The 23234-nt window shown below is 32.1% G+C and overlaps 1 long non-coding RNA gene and 1 pseudogene across 1 annotated transcript; one reads left to right on the forward strand and one right to left on the reverse strand.

The window, feature by feature from the left end:
* The first annotated feature begins 16598 nt into the window (after positions 1 to 16598).
* LOC114390652 lies at positions 16599 to 17064 on the forward strand. Its single transcript, XR_003661983.1, has 3 exons — positions 16599 to 16659; positions 16739 to 16815; positions 17005 to 17064. It is a non-coding gene; the product is annotated as an uncharacterized LOC114390652 (long non-coding RNA).
* A 4256-nt stretch (positions 17065 to 21320) lies between these two features.
* On the reverse strand, positions 21321 to 22892 carry LOC114390106 (annotated as a pseudogene).
* Positions 22893 to 23234: the final 342 nt, after the last annotated feature.

The raw sequence follows: 23234 nt of genomic DNA on the forward strand, positions 1-23234 counted from the left end.
AATTAAACAAAGGGAAGAGTGATCTTAATCACATGCAAAAGCATACTAAAGATAAGACCGGCTTGGAATATAACAAACAAACCTCCTTTTCAAAGAAAACTCAGTTTGTATCTTCAAAAGGGGTGAACCCAACTATGGTCTCAAAAAGAAAGAGCATGGTGTATTCTAGGAAAAATGCAAAAACATGTCATCATTGCATGAAAAAGGGTCACACTTCATATTATTGCTATGTTAGAAAGTTTGACATTCCGAGTGGAAAATGAATGTGGATTCCAAAAGATTTATTTGCCAAGATTAACCCCATTGGACCCAACTTAAATTGGGTACCACCTTCCTCTAATTGATTTTGTCTTGTAGGTGTGCCTAAAAGCAAGAGATTCACTATGGTACTTGGATAGTGGCTGCTCTAGGCACATGATTGGAGACAAATCCAAACTCTCTGACTTCGTGTCAAAGGATGGTGGATATGTCACGTTTGGAGATAATAACAAAGGAAAGATAATGGGAGAAGGAAATATAGGGAAACAACACAAAACTCAGATAAAGAATGTGCTATATGTGGAAGGACTAACACATAGTCTTCTAAGCATTAGTCAACTTTGTGATAAATGTTTCAAGATTGAATTTAACCGAAATTGTTGTCTTATAAGTGAAGCCATATCCGGTAAAGTTGTCCACATTGGTTAGAGAATAGGTAACATCTATATGATGAATGTTGAGCATGTATTTTTTCATGAGCTAAGTTGTTTGGTGAGTAAAATAGATGACTTATGGTTTTGGTATTGTAGGACTGCACACATTAATATGCGTCATTTAAATCATCTAGTTAGGAAATAATTAGTAATTGGTCTTCCAAAACTCAAGTTTGAGAAAAATAAACTGTGTGAAGCTTGTAAAAAAGGAAATCAAGTTAAAAACTCTTTTTAAAGCAGAAATGTTGTTTCTACTTCAAAACCCCTTGAACTACTTCACATTGATTTATTTGGTCCCTCTAGAACTATGAGTTTAGGTGGAAATTACTATGTCTCGGTAATTGTGGATGATTACTCAAGGTTTACTTGGACCTTGTTTTCAAAAACAAAAAATCAAGCTTTTGATGTTTTTCGCAAACTTGCCAAGGTGATCCAAAATAAAAAAAAAGGTCTTTACGTTGTTTCAGTTAGAAGTGATCATGGAGATGAATTTAAAAATGAGTCTTTTGAAAACTTCTATGAAGAAAATGGAATTCACCACAATTTTTCAGCCCCAAGAATACCTCAACAAAATGGTGTTGTGGAGAGGAAAAATAGATCCCTTGAAGAAGGTGCAAGAACCCTTCTAAAAGGAACAAGGTTGCCTAAGTACTTTTGGGCAGATGCTATACATACCATTTGTTACACCTTGAACAGAGTACTTATTAGAATTCTATGTAACAACATGACTTTTGTTTCTCAAGTTGAACCAAGAAACATTGATGAAGCTTTATGTGATGAACATTGGTTAATGGCAATGCATGAAGAGCTGAATCAGTTAAAGAGAAATGATGTATGGGATTTAGTTCCTAAACCAACCTCTCACAAGCCAATCGAAAACAAATGGGTGTTTTGAAACAAACTTGATGAATCTGGCATCATAGTGAGGAATAAAGAAAGATTGGCTGCAAAAGGATATAACTAAGAAGAAGGAATTGAATATGATGAAACCTATGCTCTAGTTGCAAGGTTAGAAGCTATAAGATTGCTACTTACATTTGCTTGTATTATGAATTTCAGACTTTTTCAGATGGATGTAAAAAGTGTCTTCCTCAATGGATGCATTGAATAAGAAGTGTATGTAGACCAACCACTAGGATTTGTGGATCATGAACATCCTGACTGTGTCTTCAAACTGAGAAGGGCACTATATGATTTGAAGCAAGCATCAAGGTCATGGTATCATAGATTGAGCTGGTATCATAGATTGAGCAGTTTTTTAATTGAACAATCTTTCACTAGAGGTCAAGTTGACAAAACCTTGTTTATTAAGAAAGTAAAGTATGATTTGTTAATTGTTCAAATATATGTTGATGATATTATATTTGGCTCAACTAATGAAACCTTTGCAAGGGACTTTTATGTTGTATAAGTGTGTGTTTCACATTGTCATTCATATCATTTGTCTTTGTTTGGTATGTGTTTTAGCTTATTGGTTCATGTGCATACTTAGTTTTCTTGAAGATCACATGTTTATCCTAGTTGGTTTATGATTTCTTACTGTTTTAATCGATTACTATATGATATCTGTTTGGTAAGTTTTTCAAAACTTTTCGTTTTAATCGATTATGCCACATTTTAATCGATTACCATTGCCTGTGATATGTTTCCAGTTTTGAAAACTTGCTGTTTTAATCAATTACATCCTGATTTAATCGATTAGCATTGGTTGATACATGTTATATGTTTTGAAAACTTGTTTTAATCGATTACCATTTTCATGTCTGTGGAGCTTATATGCAAAAGTTTTTGTTTTAATCGATTACATGCATGTATGTTTGAACTTTATATGGATTTCATTCTATTTTAATAGATTACATAACATTTTAATCAATTACAATGGCCTCAGGGGGAGTTATTCTAGCATATTTAATAAATTACTCTTGCATTTTAATCGATTACATATAGTAGCTTTTGGTTTTAAAGTGAAAATGAGGGCCAATTTAATTGATTGCTTTGTAATTTTAATCAATTACTTGTGTGTTTGTTGTGTGCAATCCGTTACATTTCTTCATCTTCACCTCATCAAAACCTCCATTACTCCAGCAATTACTCCTTTAACCTACCACAGCCAACCAGAACATTACTTTCCCTCTATAAAAGCCAACCTAAAGCCCCATTTCAGTCACACCTCCAACTATCTTTGAGCTATCTCTTCTAAACCCTAACCTCCCATTTTTCGAGCCTTCCTTTTGAAACTATGGCCAGCAATCCTGCCAAAGCACAAAAGAAAGCCAAGTCTTCAAAGAGAAAGCAAGGAGAGTGCTCTTAACAGGTTGGATACTTGGTTCACAAACGAGAACAAGAAGACAAACTTCAAAATGATCTATGTCATGAAGAACGTGAGGATTCCAAAGTTTCTAAACTTGGAATGGTATTCTCAACATTGGTGCAGATGAAGGGAACCTTCTACCCTAAGTTGGTAAAGGTCTTTTATACATGTGCCAAAGTTGGTATGGAAGGTAACCTGTACTCTATTGTCAATGGTGTAGAGATGGTGATTGATGTTGTAGTTTGGAAGGCAGTAGCAGGAATAGATATAGGTGGAGTCCGCAAGTTTAAGGAATCTGTGGATGGCTACAACAAAATGGCCATATACAGAGGTATGCTTCTTGACCTGGCAAGAAATTTAAGGAACAAATTGGGTGTTGGTGGTCTAACAGCGGAAGTCAGAATGCTGGTATACATTATTATGTATATTTTGGCACCAAGATCCAACAATCATGTTCGAGTCACTGATGATGACTTGCAGATTATGTATGGGCTGAAATCAGGTATTCAAATGAATTGGGTACTGTTGATTGAAGATATTATGTTGAAAAGCCGTCGACTGGTGGATTTTGAATTTCCATATGCAGTCTTGACCTCAAGATTCATTTATTATTTCAATATCGATGTTTCTAATAAGATTGTAGACTTTACCAAAGCCTCTAATGAGATAACCGAATGGCATCTCAAGAAGCTTGGCATGGCATATGTTGATCATTAGTGGATCATGGCAGGAGAGCAACTAGCAGCAATAAACGTTGATTAGATGGAAGAAGAAGCTCAATAAGAGCCAACTCATCAATGGAACCCTTTTAAGTCCCTTATGATTCAAAAGATGGATGCTATCCTTAGAGAACATTACAACTAGGCTTGAGAACATAAAAACTAGGCCATTCCTTAGTAACTTCCTGAACCCAAATGAAGATGAGGCTTAGATATGTTATTGTGCATGTTTGTGCTATTTTATGGTCTTTCTATCATGTAATGTTCTGTCTGTCTTAGTTTGATGATAGTGTTTAAGTTTGTTTGTCTTTGATTACAAAAGTTTATGTAATGTTTTTAAGTGTTAATGAATTATGGTTTATTTCTCTATTTAATTGTGTGTTTCGTTTAGCGTTTACTCAACTTTTTGGCCTTGTTAATGCCAAAAGGGGGAGAAGAAGACATTGCATATTGCATAGTACATATTGACTGCATTGCATAGCATGTTGAGCATGGTTATATATATTAGTTGTAATTTTCACATCTATGATGATGATGATGAATTAATCCTTTATTAAGTATTGAGAATTTTTCAGAATAAGACTAAGAATCATGTTTCCAATCCAATCTCAAGACTCTCCAAATGCACTCAATGTCATATTGAAGTTTGGCATCACCAAAGCCAAAAAGAGGGAGATTGTTAGAGATAAGGGAAGCAGCAACTTGGAACAACCTAAGGCTAAAGCTTGAAGCTCAAGGATAAGTTTGAAGAAGTTTTAGAAAAAGTTTTGGCATTTACATGCCTAACTCCTATGAGTGGCATTTGTATTGGTTGTTAACTTGATTGTTGCATCTTAGTACATTTCATATTTATTTTGCATTGTGCATCATCATAATGTGAGTGAAGAAAATTTTCTAAGTTAGAAAAATTTCTTTAGAGGCAAAACTCTTTGTTTTAATCGATTATAGAGTTGTCGTAATCGATTACAACAAGTTTTTTGAAGCTTAGAGAGTTACGTCTCATATCGGTTTAATCGATTATAGTAGTATTTTAATCGATTAAACTATTTTTTGAGACAATGGCTGATTTTTCAGGAGTCTCTACTTTAATCAAATACCAAGTGGATTAATCGATTACTTCTCTCTCGTTCAAGTGTTCAGAGGTGAACAATAACTCTTTAATTGATTACTTAGTCATCTAATCGATTACATTGTTCTTGAGTTGTTTTCCAGGTGTTGGATAAACACTGTAATCGATTAGTTGGATAATTTAATCGATTACTTCATTGAAATAATCAATTACCTTATAGATTTAATCAATTACAAACGATTATAGCTATTTTTCCCTATAAATAACCAGCTTGTGTTCACATCTAAATAATCTAAAAATCAAAAGATCATTAGAGAATACTCAATACATCTCGAAAATTACTTCTTACTCTCAAAATGAGCAAGATTTCGTGTTGTCATTGGTGAACAAGAGAACAAAACAAAAGAGATTTATAGTAACTCACAACTTCTTAATCTTTTGATTTGGAAGATCTTTTCTTGAAAGTTAGTGTTGTCTTTTGAGTAGAAGAAGATCAAGTTCTCAACTTGGCAAAGTTTTTGTGGAAAGATTGGTCAAGTTGTATCTCTCATAGTTGGTTTATTCATGTGTATGGTTTTTACATGGTCTTGTGTTTATGCGTGAATTTCTTACAGCATGCTAGATTAGGGTTTTCTAGTTTGGGCTAAGAGTATGGTTCTCTTAGGCTTATAATCATAAAGGGTACTAGTGTTGGATGCCTTAGTCTCTTTTTTCAGGGTTGGAATTGTAGATTGATTATGATTGCTTGTAAGAATTCTTGATGCATAGTGGAAATCAAATTCATATTGTGTATTAGATAATTGAATTAGCTTCTCTAGAAATAGAGAGTGAACCAATATAAAAGATTGTGTCATTTTCTCTCATTCAAGGTTTAATCAACTCATTCAAGTTCTAATCAAGGTTTTAAAGATTGAAGTTGTATGATTATGAAAGAAAGGAAGTTAATGAAGGGTCAAGTGCAAGGCAGGATTGGTTAAGTGTGGATTACGTCTGATTCATATTTTTTTTGTGATATGATCGGCACAGAAAAGTTTTTTTTTGCTGCAACTTTGTGTTTAAAAGTATATTTTGTTTGAAAACCAATTCACCCCCTCTTGGTTTATTGAGTTCCATCATTTTTTTTCAATGTTTACTTTGAGAAAAGTGTTTATGCGTGAGGTGTTAGAAGGAAAGTGTAGGGTTCCAAGTTAGAAACCGGTGGCGTTAAATTATAGCGTAATGCATAAGGTGTTAAAAGGAGCATATGGTAGTTTTGAAAACATGGTTTTTATCAAAAACCTTTTTCAAAAATAGCTTTGAAAGAAATCACAATTCAAGGTCTGATAAAAAATAGGGAAGAAAAGAAACTTATAATTTTATACTAGTTCTTGGCTAACCAATCATGTTCCACCAACTTTTGCAAAGTTCAATGTATTCTTTCCTCAAGCCACTTTTGACTCAACACAAGTAGTTTTACACTAGCTTCTCTAAGCTAACAATCCAAGTATTCTTTGATACAAAGTCTCTTCAGGCTTTGAGGATATACAAGACATTTTGAGAGCTTTTGACTTTAAACTTAAAATAAAATAACAAAGAATTTGAATGCTTGAAGAAAGTTCACCTGTTAGGTTCTTTGTGTCTTTAGCACTAGAAATCTTCAACTATCCTTTATTAGAAAATAACTATTATGGCTAAACAACCTTCTTCAGCATCTTCGTCTTCGTCAATTGGTGAAGGTATCCATTGAAGTACTTAATGCAACATTTAATACATGTTAGCAACTTGTCAAACTGTTTTGAAAAAACAATTTACTTATCTTCCTTTACCAACACTCCATATTCTTCGTTAGAGTCAAATCACCTGATGTGCAATCAAGTACACTACAACTTCTCTTGGCATGCCTTTTGATTAGGAGTTTTGAAAACTGAACCAAATCTTTTTAAATTGTCAAACCGGTCCAAAAAATACGAAAACCAATTAAATCAAAAATCACGAAAATAAAAAATTAGAAAATCACATTTTTTGCGATTTGGTTGAGTTTTCAGATCTTGTTATAAAACCAAACCAAACCACATATTGTAACTATATTGATTTTATTTAATGCATGTGTAACATTATGTAGCTAGTATTATTTTAATTCTTTATTGATTATAGTATGTGATTTGTAATAATGCTAAATAGAAGTAAAAAAAAATATTTCTTAACTAAAACGCGTTAAAAAAATTAATAGAAAAAATAATTCATTTTTAAAATAATATAACATAATAATTATGTAAGTTTAGTTAATAAATTTTACATTATGATAATAGATTAAAAAAAATAAAAAACCATCAAACTTAACCAAACCACCAAAGATTGGTTTGGTTTATTTCGGATTTGATATTATATTTAAATCGAACCAAACTGAACCACATCTTTATTTTATGTTTGGATCAATTGACTTTTTGTCTAAAAATTGAACCAAACCTCACCATAAACACCCTTACTTTTGATGGAGTAGATAGCTTTTATGTTTGTATTTTTTCTTTCTCTTACTCTTCAAATGATCATTTAAAGAATAAAAGAACATTCTCTGTACAAAGGATCAAACCATTTAATAGTATCATAAACCCATAAACTTAGCATCTATTGAGCTATTGTCTATTAAGCAGACACAAACACAACAATGCTTCCATCTGTTGTGCGATAAGACACAAACTTTAAAACTTAATATTTTTTGCCTTAATCAAAACATTCGAGGGACCTAGTCTATCTTATGACCTAACACTTGCCTTTAAACAAAAAATGGAATGTAAAAAAAAGGACTAAAAATGCAAAATATAATACCAAAAAAAAATATCTAGTCAAGATTTAACACCCTAAGGGATGTTACCTTAACTTGTACCTAAATTTCCCGACATGAAACTTAGAATATAAATACATCAATGATCAAGTGAAAATTAAAACATAAATCTATTGCATAACTTAATACAACACATGGTGTCGTTCATCCCATAAAGAAATATACCTAAAAATAATTCAACCAAACTACCATAAATTGGGAGGTATCAAACTTATCATCTTAAGATCAAGTGTAAGTCCATTATAAAGCCTTATGAATATATCACAAATCACACTAGAATGAGGGTTGAATAGTGTGCTAATCAAAGATAAGAACTTTTTCATAAATGAATAACTTTATCACAAGTTCAAAAAGATGTATGCATTAGAGTCATCCACTGATAAGGAAAATCAAGTCTGATGAAAATAGAGGTTGATCATCCAGTAAATGTAAAGCAATATTTTCAAAAAGGTTTTGAAATAAACACTTGGTGAGAAAATGGTGACAAAGTAAGCTAAGAGAATACTTAACAAAATCACTTAAGAGAGACGTGGAAACACTTGGTTTATACTAGTTCACTCAAACAGAGTTATGTTTGGGTCTCTTTTATGCAACTATAAAGGGTTCCACCAATCAAAACTTTGATTAGAAAACCAGTATTATATCTTGCCACTCTTGGCTATAAAAGTATTCTCCTAGCCACTTCTGGCACACCTTTAGACTCCCTCTGAATGTAAGAACACTCAAGTATTTTTTAATACTAAACCACTCATGGCTTTCACAAACAAGAGTTTGAATAAACACAATGATTCAATAACACCCAATGAGTGGATAAATAGTTAAGGTTTAATACAAAATAACTTTGTTTACCAAAGGATAAACAAAATAAGATCAATTGTATCATTCAATGATTTTGTAGAGTTTCACTTCAGAGATTTTGCTAATTTCTTTTATGATTTTCCATTCTCTACTTTTGAATAGAGGTTGTCTTTTATAGACTTCAATGAATAATCAGTTACAGGATTAGCGTTGAGTCTTGATATGACCATTGTCTCACATGTGGAGGCGAGACAACGTGGCACACTCTAATTAGAAAGGAAAAGAATAATAACACATACAACATGTGCTCCTCTTCCACGTCAAAAGCGACCTATGGAGGAATATTTTGTAAATTCCTTCTATATGTTTTGTCATTTCCTTAATTTCAAATGTTAACAATACAAATAAAGAGAGGCAAAATTGTATTTCACAAAGAGATAGATTGTGAACTTCCCTTTATGGCTAAGATTATCTTTTCATACTTAGTTGGACCACATATAAGAGTGTAAAATGAGTATGTAAGTGACTTATAAAAAGTGGACGCAAGCAATAAACACACTAAACGTATAAACATTGGTTTTCAAAAAAGTGGACCCGATTGATTTTATTGAACATTCGACACTTGATATATCTTAGCAAAATTTTTCCACTTTAAGCATGAATGCGACTTACTGAAGCTATAGATGTTGATATAATAACAATTGAGCCCTTTTCTAAAGTTGGTCTTATGCACTTAACATCATCTCATTAGATTATCAACAATTTATAGTTTGTAAACATCAAAATCTAAGGTGTGGTAAGTTGTCCAGTTTAGTAGATTGTCCAGACCTAACACCTTAATCTCATGAACCACAATCATAAACCTTGATGCTTCACTATGGTCTTTCTTACCAATCAAACCAAGTGAAAACATACCTTTTGTCTTTCTTTAAACTTTCACTCATGCCCATCTAGGGCTCCTATATGTATATCCTTTCTATTGGGTACAACCCCTCTTTTACCTTTCTTCAGGTAGCACATAACATACACATGTCCTCATCTATTGTACATGTTTACCTAACATCTTTCACCTAGTAACTAGGCATATGCATCATCTAATAGCTAAGTATAGGGCAACATACACGTCTCACACAGGCATTCACAACATATGCCTCATAGTTTTGTTTCCATTTTTATGTAGTTCTAGTTAGCTTCATTATCACATTTTCACTTGACATGCCCTTGTCTCAATTGGTTAAGCATTATCCGTCAAGAAGAATCCTTCTTGCTTGATGTCTTAGACATCCTTTCTCTCTACAAGAATGTACCTATCTTCGTCACTTGATTTGAAAGGGATGACTACCCTTCATTTGGCTTAAATGGTCTCCTAGCCTTTTCCTTACAACTCATCCAGATCGAGTTGTGTTAACCATTCCTTTTTTTATTTGAAGTTCTTTCTATATATCATTTAGTAAATAATTCTAAACCTCAACTCACCTTTGTAACTTAAGAGACCTTTATTGGTTGCACAACCATCATACATTGAAGTTGTAACACTGTAATTTCTATAATGCTTGATTAAGTATTTTAATTAGATTGCAAGCATAAGTTAACGCCTGAGAAAGACAATATCTGAAATGTGTTTGAAATATTTATTGAATGGAACCTGTACAAGCCGAATCTAAATCAAGATTAGCACACACTTCGTCCTACACTACTAAAAAAATAGGTTTTTAACATCGATCGATTATTCAAGACTTTCAATATCGATTATTGACCGATGTTAAAACTATTTACGTTAAAAGTATGAACGTTAACATCGGTTCTTAAAAAATCGATGTTTTACCAAAAAACAACATCGGTATTTGAAAAAAAAATTTGGAATTATTTTAATATTCTGTTTGTTTTTTTGTAAATTACCAACTGTAATTATACATATCACAACTTATCCTTCAAAGTTGTAAAAAATCTAATAATAAACATAAGTCATCTTTGAGAAAAAATAAATGAAAACTAAAATAAACAAAATTAGAATATGCAATATATTTTATAAAATAAATTATTTATCCACAAAATGATAGTTGACAAAAAGATTCCTAGCAAAAACATTCCAAGTATCATCTCTCACAAAATATACTACCAAGAGTTATAAACAAAAATTTACAAATATTAGTATAATATAATGTACTTAAATTACAAGCAAGTCCAAAATAAACACAAAGTTAGATGTTGCATCTAGGAATTCAAATACAATTTGCATTACAGCTTCCAAATTTTGTGATTTTACAAAAGTCCTCCATCCACAACCAATTTTTGTAGACTTCCTCTAATAATTATAAACAATTTTGCATTTTGTAATCTCTTTCAAATTTAGATGGATGAATCGTACACCTTTCATAAATAAGCATATGATACTCAACATGATACTCGACACATCCTAAAATTAACATTAAGTTCATTTTAAATATGTATATGATTTTAAAATTTGATAGAAAGAGATGCTTTTGTATTGATTATATACAATGTCGTGTTACTCACCAAACTGTTGTAAGTCACTTTGTACTCACTGAACAGGATTTTAAAAGTGATTGAGTTAGGAATTTTGTGATACAAGGAGTGTCACTTAGGATAAACTTTTGGTTAAGAGTTGCTCTTGAAGATGATCTCAAAGAAAACACTCTATCCAAAATGGATCATGGTCACTTGATGATTTCATGTGAGTCCATAGAAATCTTTGAGTTTTGTTCGTTTAACTAGTATAGTTGAATTCACTAGATCTTGATTATATGTAACAAAGTGCATGATGTCATTACTGTCTAGCAGATGTCTATACTCTAGTTGATCCTTCCATCTTACAGCAAAGGTCCTACTCACTTCACCATAAGACTACATTTAAAGTAAACTAATATAAGCAATAATGATATATTATATCATGCCATCTTTATTTGAAAATAGTCTTGAAATTCCTAACCTGATCCTTAATATGAATTGTGTTGAAAATTTCTTTTGGTTTTCTGTTAATCTTCATTATTGTCTTAGTCATCTCATTCCAATTCTTTTGATCTTCATTCATTGTTTCTATTACATCTTTTGTTAATTCTATCTATGTAAACAAAGCTTGCAAAATTTCCAATACGAATAGAGGATACATGTTTCCATGTTTGCTAAATCAAAATCTTTTTACATTGGCAAAGGAGACTAGAGTTAAGTTACCTTTGCTATTGTTACTACTTATTATGTCTGGTACAACACAATGGGCCTTAAATCCCCAAATAAAGGCTAATCATGCAAGCAACCCCATCCTAAACATCGTTGACTAATACTAAGGTAGGCAGTAGACAAGTAAATAACCAATCTAACTATGCCCCCTACCCCATCACAACATCAAGAAGTATGTTTGTTTATCAAAAAGCATATTGCAAGTTTGAATGCATATTGCCCGCCTTTTGGGATATCATCAGTATAGTTTGCACTTGCACTAAAATATAGAAAAGACTAGAGTATACAATAAGTGAATCAACTTACTAGCACTCCAAGTTGAGCCCACAACAATGAATTGCAAGTTGAAATCAGTCACTATATACAAAATATCATTCATTCAGTATTAGCACCATAGCAAATGCCTTCTTTCTTCTTTTTGCCCTTTTATTTGGGGTCTTCAATATGATTATGTAGAAAAACCACGAATGTTAGACTGATAAAAAAAGAGTAAACTTGGGAGTATTTCTATTAATTAACAGTTGTTTGAAATTTTATATTTAAGAATTACAAATATAGTATGTTAGAAATATTGTTTTTTGCAGTTAAAAATAATACCGTTTTATAGAGTATCTAAAGTTCTTGCTGACAACATGACTTTTATTTAGAAAGGTTCTAACAGGGAATTTTGTTGAAAGTACTTTTTGAATTATTAAAAACAATTCAATATTTTATTAAATGATTTTTACCTAATGTCTTTGGATCATTCATCAATCATCAACGAGAAACCATTTTTCTCTAATTTTTAAATGCCTTTAACAAATTTTTAAAATTTTTATCACCGGGAATAAAGTCTGATGTTTCAAGATATGAATAATATATCTTGTGTATGATTCTCCTACTCTGTATATAGGTGAAGTGAAAGTTTATTTCATACCTTTAATTTCTAGCCTTTTAGAATTGCTTTTTGTTTTAGAGTAGAAAAAATAAATATTATGTTCTCATCTCCCGAAATGTAATGAATAATTAGTAACTATTTTTTATGTTCTGGCGGGCTGTTTTGAGTATGCTTTGGGAGCAACTAGTTAGAAGTTATGAATTACTCCATATATAATTTCAAACCCATATATCACACTCATTATTTTTGAATTATATATATGTCATCTAACTATATATGAGTATATTAAAATGAATATCAAAAACTGATAAATAAATATAAAAAATTGACATACGCGATATACATGGAATAAGATGGAGTACATTACAATGCCTTATATATATTTTATGTTTTTATATCAGTTCAGATAGTTAAATTGTGTTATACTCCTATATGCATTTTCCTTTTTAGATTTCTATATTTAAAACTAAATCATATATTTTTATACTTCATCCTTTATGCATTTGCTTATCCCGTCTATAATTTGAAATTTACTAAATATAACTATTAAAAATTATAATAATATATATTTGCTTGAAAATTCAAAACCTTTTATTAAATAATGTATTAATTAAATGCTTTATTAAAACTGAGTACACGCTAATAATTAAATTCAAATTTACCAAGTTTAATTGTTTAAATAATTGATATCTATAAAAAAAAACTATAAGTGCTTTATTTTACAATTTTTTAAAATAAAATGATGTTAATTTTTTTTCTTGAAATTAGGAATAGAAGTTAGTTAAATTAATAATTGTAAATTTTTTATTTTAATTATTCAAAAATTGGTATAATTTTTTTCTTTGAATATCAAGTTATGAAAAAATGTTATAAATGCTTTCTTGAAACAAGGAAAAAATGATGTTAAATAATTAAATTCAAATTTATTAATTTATGTTTTTGAAAACTATTGATTTCTTTATTGAAGTTTTAAACTTTTAAAAAATGTTAAAAATATTTTCTTTAAACTAAAATAGTTGGGAATTAAACTAGTAATTTCAAATGAAGGCTTAAAATAGTTTATATTTGTTCCGGTTTAAAATATTTAATGATAATTATATTTTAAAAATTTATTAGTTCAAGCTGATGTGAGTTAAGCACATTTTTTGCATCATTTATTTATTTAATTGTGGTGTGATTAACTTTCAGGCCAAATGGAGGTTTTGAATTAATTCAAATTAGGGAATCAAGTTGTTGTTAAATAAAAAATGAAAGCTTCAAAATAAAAAAATCAAAATTGAAAGAGTATTACAACTATAAAGCACATTACTGATTATAACTTCAATATTTTTTTTTATGGAACAACTTCAATCTTTTCTTAATCATTACATTTACGCAATTTTTTTTATGTATCAAGTTTGATGTTGCTTTGTCTTATTCATTTCTCTTACAAAAATTCAACATAACAAAACTTTAGATTCCAAAAATATTACTTTTTTAATATAAATATATATTCTCATAAAATTTGTTCAGTGCATCGGAAGGGTACATAATTTAGTAGTTATAATTTTAAGGAACTAGATTTAAAATTTGAAAGTAAAATTAAAATGACATAAGATATCACAATTAAATTAAAATGACATTTTCTTTATTCTACTTAAATAGACAACTACATCAACCAACTAGTACATTACAAATTTATATAGCTAAAACTAAATTAGAAGGGATAAAAATATTTCAACAATGAAGCAAATAAAAATCAACTCGTATGCTATTAAACTTGAATGAGTCTTTTTATGACATCTTATAAGACTATAGTTTTTTTTTTGACAGACTTATAAGACTATCGTTATTCCTGTATTAATGGATTTTGCACTTAATAATTTTCAGTTAAATGTTTTTTACGGAATACATTACTCTATAATTTTCGTTTGAAACTTTATATAAACAAATACATATAGTTAAACTAAAAAAATTATTAAAATAAACTCTTTAGCAAAAAAAAATTAAAAAAAAACTCCTTTAGAAAAACTTTTGTCCCCAAATAAACTAATTAAATTTAACTGGCTATTATATGTGACAAAAATTTAATAAATATTCAGGAACAAAATATAGAATACATTAACTATAAACAAAAAAGTTTAATTTTAATCATTCGTACATAGTAAACCAAGAAGAAATATAATCTTATTTAAACCTCTAGTGAAAATAATATTATTGATAAAATTAAAGTGTATAGCTGACATTATTAATACTTTTTTGTGCAACTTGATAGTCATAATAATATATGATATTTAGCCGTTTGCTCAAAAGATGTTCTTTCCAACTCGAAAAAGATGTTCTTTAGAACTAAAAAGGTTAGTGTAAGCAATGTAAGCGTCTCGTGGTTAAGAATGATTTATTTAATTGGAGAATTTATGTTTAATTTTTATTATATATAAAAATTGTTTAGACTAGAAGCATCAAATATCACGAGTGAAATTACTCTTCGATCCAATATGTTGAAAGAGACTCGTGATCTCTCAGAAAAATAAGATTTTCTCTCGGTTTTATTTTAATCATAAAGTGTGAAATTCAGAACACCCAAAACTCGAGTACATCAGGTCACATGTGTACATGTTCAATCAAACATTGCATCCAAATAATATATTAAATAAAAGACTGTAACACGACACCCAAAACTTAAGAAAATGATAACAGCACTATTATTTGACTCTTCTTTTATTAGATAAAATTAACGTAAATGTCACTAAACATACTAGTCTTCTTATTTGGTGGGTCTCTTTCAAAATGTAGAGATATTGAGAAATGATGGTAAACAGTGTGTACCTGAATGAGTTGGCAATAAGGAAGTGAGCGTCTTTGGTATAAAGTTCAACGGAGAGATTCTTAACTGCTTGTTGCAAATCTTCAACCAAGGGTTGGGTTCCTTGCCAATGGAAAACTTGTTCCTTCGTATTTCTTCAACGTGCTCCTTTGGTGTCACCATTACCGTATGTATCTGATCACTTATATCAAAATCACACACCTCAAACTCACAACAATGAAGCAATGAGAAAGAGTGAAGATACAATTATAAGAAAGAGTAACTAAAGCACATGAAAAGGCAAAGTGAACTCTTCACACTACTAAAAAATAACTTTTTTACGACGCACATTCTAAGGCGGTTCTTTAGGACCGTCTTAGAATGTGCTTCGATGGCTTTTTTGTAATTAAAGTATAACTAATTACAACGGTTTTCAACACCCGTCTTTGTAGTTAGAGTGCGATGGCGTTTTCGTAATTTTCGTAATTCCTTCTACGATGGGTGTATTTAGCATACCGCCTTTGTTAATTTTAAAAACAATAAATTAAAAAATTATAAGGATTCCCGTATCGTGGAAAACCCTAGAATCCACCTTAAGCTGCGCAGCTTCTTCACTCTCTCTCTCATTCTCTATGAGGCCATTTCGAAGCTGCTCAAAGAGGTTTTGTGTTTTCTGAATGGCAACCGCACCGGCTCATGCTCCGGTGAAGTCACAGCCTCTACACAACTTCGCCCTCCCCTTCTTGAAATGGGGCGCCAGCGGCAAGAACAACACCACCACCGCTTCCGCCGCCCCTCTGACCCCGACTCCCGCCCCCATCGCCTCGGATCCAGAACCGCGCGCAACCGATTCTCACTCCCTCTCAAACCATTGCCACCACCACAACTACACAAAGCCGAACATGATGACGCAGACGACGCCGTGCAGAAGCCATGGAACCAGCGCCCTCGCAAGCCCACGCTTCTCCCCAAGGCCACAATCAAGATCGGCACCGAACCTTCCCGAAACCACCACCACGCCACCAACAACGGAGAATTCCACGACGGCGGCGGCGGTGGCGACAACAACAACCCCGCACCGAAGTCGCTGTGGCTCCGTGGGTTTTCTGTCAAGAGTGGAAATTTCTTCTTTGTTAATTGTCTTTCAGTGGGGAGTTTCTTATTTTATTTGGTTTTAGTGCTTGTCAGTTATGTTGAGGTGTCATGTATCTTAGCAGATACAGTATATTTTATATTCTGCAAAGCAATTATGCATCTTTTTCTTTGTTTTCACTCCTTTAGTTTTGTAGTTGAAGGATTCAAGAAAGGATTTAGACTACGGGAAATTGTGGAAGCCTCCATCAAATCATGGGTTTATACCCTGTACAAAGCCTACTCCTAATTACTCAAGTAAGAAACTTGAACTTGTGTAGTTTTTTTCAAAAAAAAATCTTTTGTATTACACTATTCATGCTTCCTTTCTTTTTAGTTATTTTCACCACTTTCAAAAGTTAAAGATGAACAAAATGGTGTGCTGGAACTACATGATGTTCATGACAAACAAAGGTACTTGCTAATTTCTTTACTGATCTAAAAAAAAATTCCCTTGTGTTTGTTGAGTCATTGATATCACATAAAATTAAATTAATGAAGTCATGGATGAGCTTAATGCAAAATGGGGTTATATCAGGTACTATCGAATTAGGCATATTTTGTCTTCTAAGGCTGATGATGTTAACATTTTCACTAATTTAGAACTGTGCAAGCTGATAGATTTTGTGAATAAGATCCATGTTACTGGCCAGAATGGGCTACTATAAGGTAAACCACCATTGCTCTTTGTAATTGTGATAAACATCTAATGGCGAGGTTAAAAAATTAACAGATGAAAAAAGTTTGTTACAACTTTAAGTAAATATTATTATCTCAAATTTTATCCTTTGCTACTTAACTTATAACAGTGCTTCGTTGTTGAGGCAAATAAGGTGACAACAAGAGTAAGAGGCACTGGAGTCCAACTTGTTCTTGTCATATGCTCAACTCTAGAGCTTTTCAAGTAAAGCTGCTACAGAGGGATGAATTACTTGAAAATAGCTAAAATGCAGGTATCATATCTGAGATCAGGTTTTATGTCTGTTGCTGTCCTTAAGTTTTTTTTTTTTTTTTTTTTTTTATACGGAAGCCACTCAGCTAAATTAAGACATAAGTTTTGATGCTTATATTGGATCAGTATATGGAAAATTGTTGTTGAATTCTATTCAAAGAATGCTTGTAAAGGGATTGAGATGTATTGCTTTATTGAAAGCTCATAAAACTACTTCGAGAAGAAGTATTGTATGGGACGTCCTTTCAATTTCCTAGACCGGCCTTTCCGCTTATCAATGGTAGCAAAAGTAGAGCACGCGATGCCTTTCAATTGTCGAAAGTGCTTCTGCCAATGTGTCAATGCTGGTCGGAATGTTATTTATTTACTTGAATATACTTTTTCTTATAGAATATATGATAGTATATGTAAATTTTAATTTTATTGTTAGTGTTTTAAACTTTGAGACTTAAGTTTAGAAGACTTAGAACTTGTCTTTAAGTTTAGTGTTTTAATATATGATATATGTTGCAGTAAAAGAAAATATGATATATTATTTATTTAGTGTCTTAAGTTTAGAAGACTTAGGATTTGTTTCTTGGTAGTTTGTTAACATTATAACTTCATCAAGTAAGGGGTTTAGCCTCAACAAAAACGACAACCTTGAGCTACTCAAGACACTATGGCAACTTTTGAGAAGGAGGAATTTTTTAAGCTCATTCATGAACAAGTTCTACTAATTTTAGCTTAGAACCAAAGAATTTAGTGCCTCAAGAAACAATAGAAAGAGTTGAATATGAAACTGGTAAAGTCGAAAGACGAAGACATCAAGGTGTCGTTAGAGCCTTCAGGAACTAGCTTGACCAACTACCAATCAAGATATATCATCGGTAACATTCTAATCCCTTCCATGGCATGCAAACAAACTTTTGTTGCTAAAATAGGCAACATATGTCTACTACTTGTTTTCAACCAACCTCTTCTTGAACATATGTTATTTCAACATTTCGAACAACTCCTATTAATGGAGCAATATGAAGGATTAACTGATCTTAAAAATAACTTTTTTTTAAGATTGATTTCCATACAAGCGATCTAAAAAACCTAGATTGGTTTTAAAAACACAGCTTTTAGATCAATTTTGTCTCATGACTTATGTAAAAGGTTTACTTTTTACATCAGTTGTTATATTAATCGATCCAAAAAGTTTGTTTTCTAGATCAATTTTTGTGTCATCTAATGTAAAATGATAACTTTTTACATCGGTTATAGTCATAACCAATCTTAAAAGTATTGTTGTTTAAATTCTCCCTATAAACAATCACCACAACATAGCAAAAGTTGATCACAAGTTATAATATATTTTCTTAACAATAAAAGAATCAAATAATGCATTCTAAAAAATATATTCTAAACATGTCCTACTCATTAAACCTTACATAATATAAACAACACAAATAAATTCATCACAACCTTATACATCTTAACTACCGCATTTTTTAAAAATGATTCCTCTGCAACTGATGTAAAAAGGTTGATTTAAATTTTGTTTTCTGCACTGGTGACTTTGATGTGTTTGAATCAATGTTGATGTATAGAGGAGCCACAAATCCTCTTTTAACCCTTAAGAAAACCACCTTAAGGTGGTGCTAATCCCTTTCTTTGACTTGATAAACTCTTGGAAGGAGTCATATGAAGTAAAAATTCACAAATCATTGCTCAAGGGAAAACACCTAACTAATTAAAGACATACAAAAGCCACACTAATGGTTATCCATCAAAGGTGGAATGAAACCCATTAAGGGAATACCTCTACAAATTCAACCAAGAAGCCTTACAAGTTCAGCAGTTAACACCAAGAGTTAAACTCCACCTTGTTAAAGATGGATTACTTTTAGGTGCTCTCTTCTATCTACACCTTTCTCTCTATGCAAAAATTAGGAGGTTTGGAAGAATTTTTGGCCAAATACATAGAATAAGTGATGAAGGCAAGACAATAAAAGAATGGTCTGACAAATAAGCTATCGTAACCAATTTGAATCCAAGGAACACTCATATTGACTATCCAAATTGTTGAGTTGAGTATAGCACCCTCACAGGTATTACTATAACAAAGGGAAAAAGTGTGCAGAGCATTGAGGGGCCTTGGCCTTGTTAGTTATAATTCAGTTAGTTAGTTAGTTAGTTGTGAGTGGTTTGTAATTGTTAGAAACTCAACTATATAAGGGAGTCATTGCCTATACAACAATTGTATGTGAGAGAAGCAATAACAAAATTTCATTTCCTATCAATTTCTCTCTCCCCCTCTCCATGTGTTTATGCATATTCTCTCATCCTTGAATCTATGAGTGTGAATGTTCCAACAAATTGGTATTTAGAGTTGTGTTCGTTCTTGGAGTTAGACGCTTCCACACACGAAGATGGCATCTTCCATTGGAAATGTCTCAACTTCTCTACATGTTCTTAGTGGCAAGAATTATGATAGGTGGTGTGTCCAAATGAGAGCAACTTTTATTTTCAAGATGTTATAGAAATTGTCAAAGATGTTCAAGAACTTGGAGTGAATCCCATAGAGGCACAAAGGGTAACTTATCAAGAAGCAAACAAGAAGGATGGCAAGGCATTGTTCATCACTCATTAGAGTTTATATGTAAATATTTTAAAGAAAATTATGGTCGTTAATATTGCAAAGAAGGCATGGGACATTCTAGCTAAGTCCTATGATGGTGCTAAAAATTAAAGAAGGTGAAGTTTCAGACCCAACAAAGTTAGTATGAAATTTTGCAGATGAAGGATCAAGAAAGTGTGACTGATTATTTTACTCGAATATTGATCCTTACAAATCAAATGAAGAGTTATAGTGAGAAGCTAAAAGATGTGATGGTCATCGACAAGATTCTAAGAACCTTGAAGGGATGAAGGTGGGAGAGCTACAACGAATACTTGAAGCATGAGAGTTGAGGCTCAATGAAAGAAACTCATTGAGATCTTCTGATCAAGCCGTGCAAGCTTAGATACACAAAAGAAATTCCAATGATGGTAGCAAGAACAAAAAAGGAAATTGAAAATGGAAGAACAAAGGGAAGAATTCTAGTGAATGATCAAGCAATTATTCGAATCAGAACTAGAATAAAGAAAAACAACAAAAGGAATGGTGGAAGCAATAAGGGTGCCAAGAAGAAATTCAACAATAAAGGGATCCAATGCTATAACTATAAAAAATAGGGTCATTTTGCTAACAAGTGATGGGGTAAGAAAGTGCCAAGAAAGGAGGATGAAGCTCAAATGGCACAAGATGAGTGTTATAGTTCTAACGATGTATTGTTGATGGCAACTACCAATTCAAAAGACTAAAATTTTGATCTTTGGTATTTGGACATAAGATGCTCCAATCACATGACTGGCCATAGAGAGTGGTTCACGAGTCTTGATGAAAAGGTGAAGAGCAAGATAAAATTTATCGACAATAGCAAAGTGATGATCAAGAGAAGAGATGATCATCAATCCTTCATAAGTGATGTGCTATATGTTCCCAGTATGAAGAATAATCTTCTCAGCCTTGGCCAACTATTGGAGAAAGGCTACTCAATGAATATGGAGCATAGCCAATTGAAGGTGTTTGACATCAAAGGAAGACTAATCCTAAAGGCTCATTTGTCCAAGAATAGAAACTTCAAGATTAGGATTCAGATTATGGAGCACCATTGCCTAGCCACTGATTTCAATGATGAGAGTTGGGTGTGGCATCACAGATTTGGCCATTTGAATTTCAGAAGTTTGAATCTACAGTAGAAACTCTTTAAATTAATACTCGGTAAATTAATAAACTCTCTAAAATAATAAATTTGTCCGGCCGCGACTTGGGCCAATGTAAAAAATTGAAAAACTCGATAAAATAATAAGATAATAATTTTTCGTGAGATCCCTTTATAATTTTTGGTCCCAAGAAAATCATAAATTAATAATTCATAGAAACTGAAAAAAAATATTACACTCTATTGAAATATGATTTAATAGTTGTTTGTTTTCCTTTAAAGTTCAAGTCTATTTGGAGCTCATCTCTAACTTTTCTTATTGCATCCAATAGCTCAGGTGTTGTATTTTTGTATTGTATCATAAAGTTGTGAAGAGTGTTTGACGCCATAAGTGCTTCCTTTCGCGTAACAGGCTCCAAAGACATCGTATCATCTTCGTCGTCATCCTCTGCATTGTTCTCAATGATAGTACCCATAATATCTTCTAAACTCTGAACCTCCGAACATGCTTCATTTTCACCTGGGTAGTTCATTAGATTGTTGATATCCATCTTATTATGATAGCCACATTGATTGATCATAGTCTCGAGGTCTTGAGTTTCTTCATCAAAAGTGGATTCATCCAAATTTCTTGCAACATCACTAGCTGAACGAATTTTACAGTGTCGAAAGCAATTCGCTATTGTTTCTTTTCGAACATCTATCATCCAAGCTAGGATTGCCAAATTGATAGCATCAAGGACATTTATCTTCCTTGGATCAGATTGTCCCACCTCATAACCTTCCAATATTTTGCGGTAAAACCTTCTACAGTAATGCATCTTGAAAGCTCTTATTATCCCAGCATCGCAAGGTTGAATCTTTGATGTCATGTTGGGTGGCAAGAAGAACAACTCAACGTTTCTTAGCCCTTCAATATTTCTTCGATGTGCTGGACAATTATCCACCACAAGTAGAACTCTTCTACCATGCATCATTTGGTCAAATGAACGAACATATTCATCAAAAAGCACACTAGTCATCCATTCTTTTTTGTTAGCTCGATACTGACAATCCAAGCTATTCATGTTGACATTTTTGAAGCAACGAGGCTTTGCATATTTCCCAATAATCCATAGAGGGATTTTTTCAGAGCCATCTTCATTGCAACAAATAACTACCGTCAGCCTTTCTTTATCTTGTTTTCTTCCTTCAAGTTGTTTTGTTGCCAGTGAATGATCAGCTTGTAGCCTATAAAACAACCCAGTTTCATCAATATTGAAAACATCTTTCATAGGGAACTGATCAATTTTCTCCCGAATTGATACCAATTTCTACTCCATGTCTTGTACATCAACAGATCCACTCTCGCCAAAACGATGAAATGACTTTATGCCATGTCGGTGCTTGAATTTCCCAAGCCATCCTATAGAGAAGTTAAAATCTGAATCATCATGAGGATACACGAGTTTCATTGTATCTCTTGCCTTTTGCAAAATTAATTCTCTTGTGATATTCACATGTTCTTGATGCTGGAGAAACCACTCATAAACAACCTTCTCCATGCCAGGATATTTTATTGGTTTATGTCTTTTGATCTCTGCTCTTCCCTTTTCTATTTCAGCAGAGAGATAGTCATCTGACCGCTTAAGTGTGTTTGATATTGTTCCTTGACTAACTTTCAACTCAAATTTTCCCTCAAGCCATCTCTGCAAGTCTTTTTGTGTGCTTGCAGGATTATCTCTCTTGTACTCACACAACTCCTTACGTATTTGATCAAACATAGTTGATTTTGCAACACCTTTTAGATGAGAAGCCATCTTGTGAGATATGGTTTGAATACTCTGACACATTCATGTAATTTATATATGTCAAACTTGCTTAAGAATACATTGAACACATTTGTTCCTCTTGTTTACATTTGTTCCAATGCATATGAACACAGTAGTTACTAATTTACGTTGAGTCCCAAGGTTCGCTGCAACGTAATTCTAAGAGGCATAGACTAATTTGCCTTTTTGTTTGGTATGTACAGTATAATTACTTAAAAAATCTTTAAATTAATAATTATTAATTTATCGATAAATTAATAACTCTCTAAATTAATAAATTTCTCCGGTCCTGACATTATTAATTTATAGTTTTAATTGTATTAACAAACAAGAGTA

This window comes from Glycine soja, chromosome 16 (assembly GCF_004193775.1).
Source record: "Glycine soja cultivar W05 chromosome 16, ASM419377v2, whole genome shotgun sequence".
NCBI lineage: Eukaryota > Viridiplantae > Streptophyta > Magnoliopsida > Fabales > Fabaceae > Glycine > Glycine soja.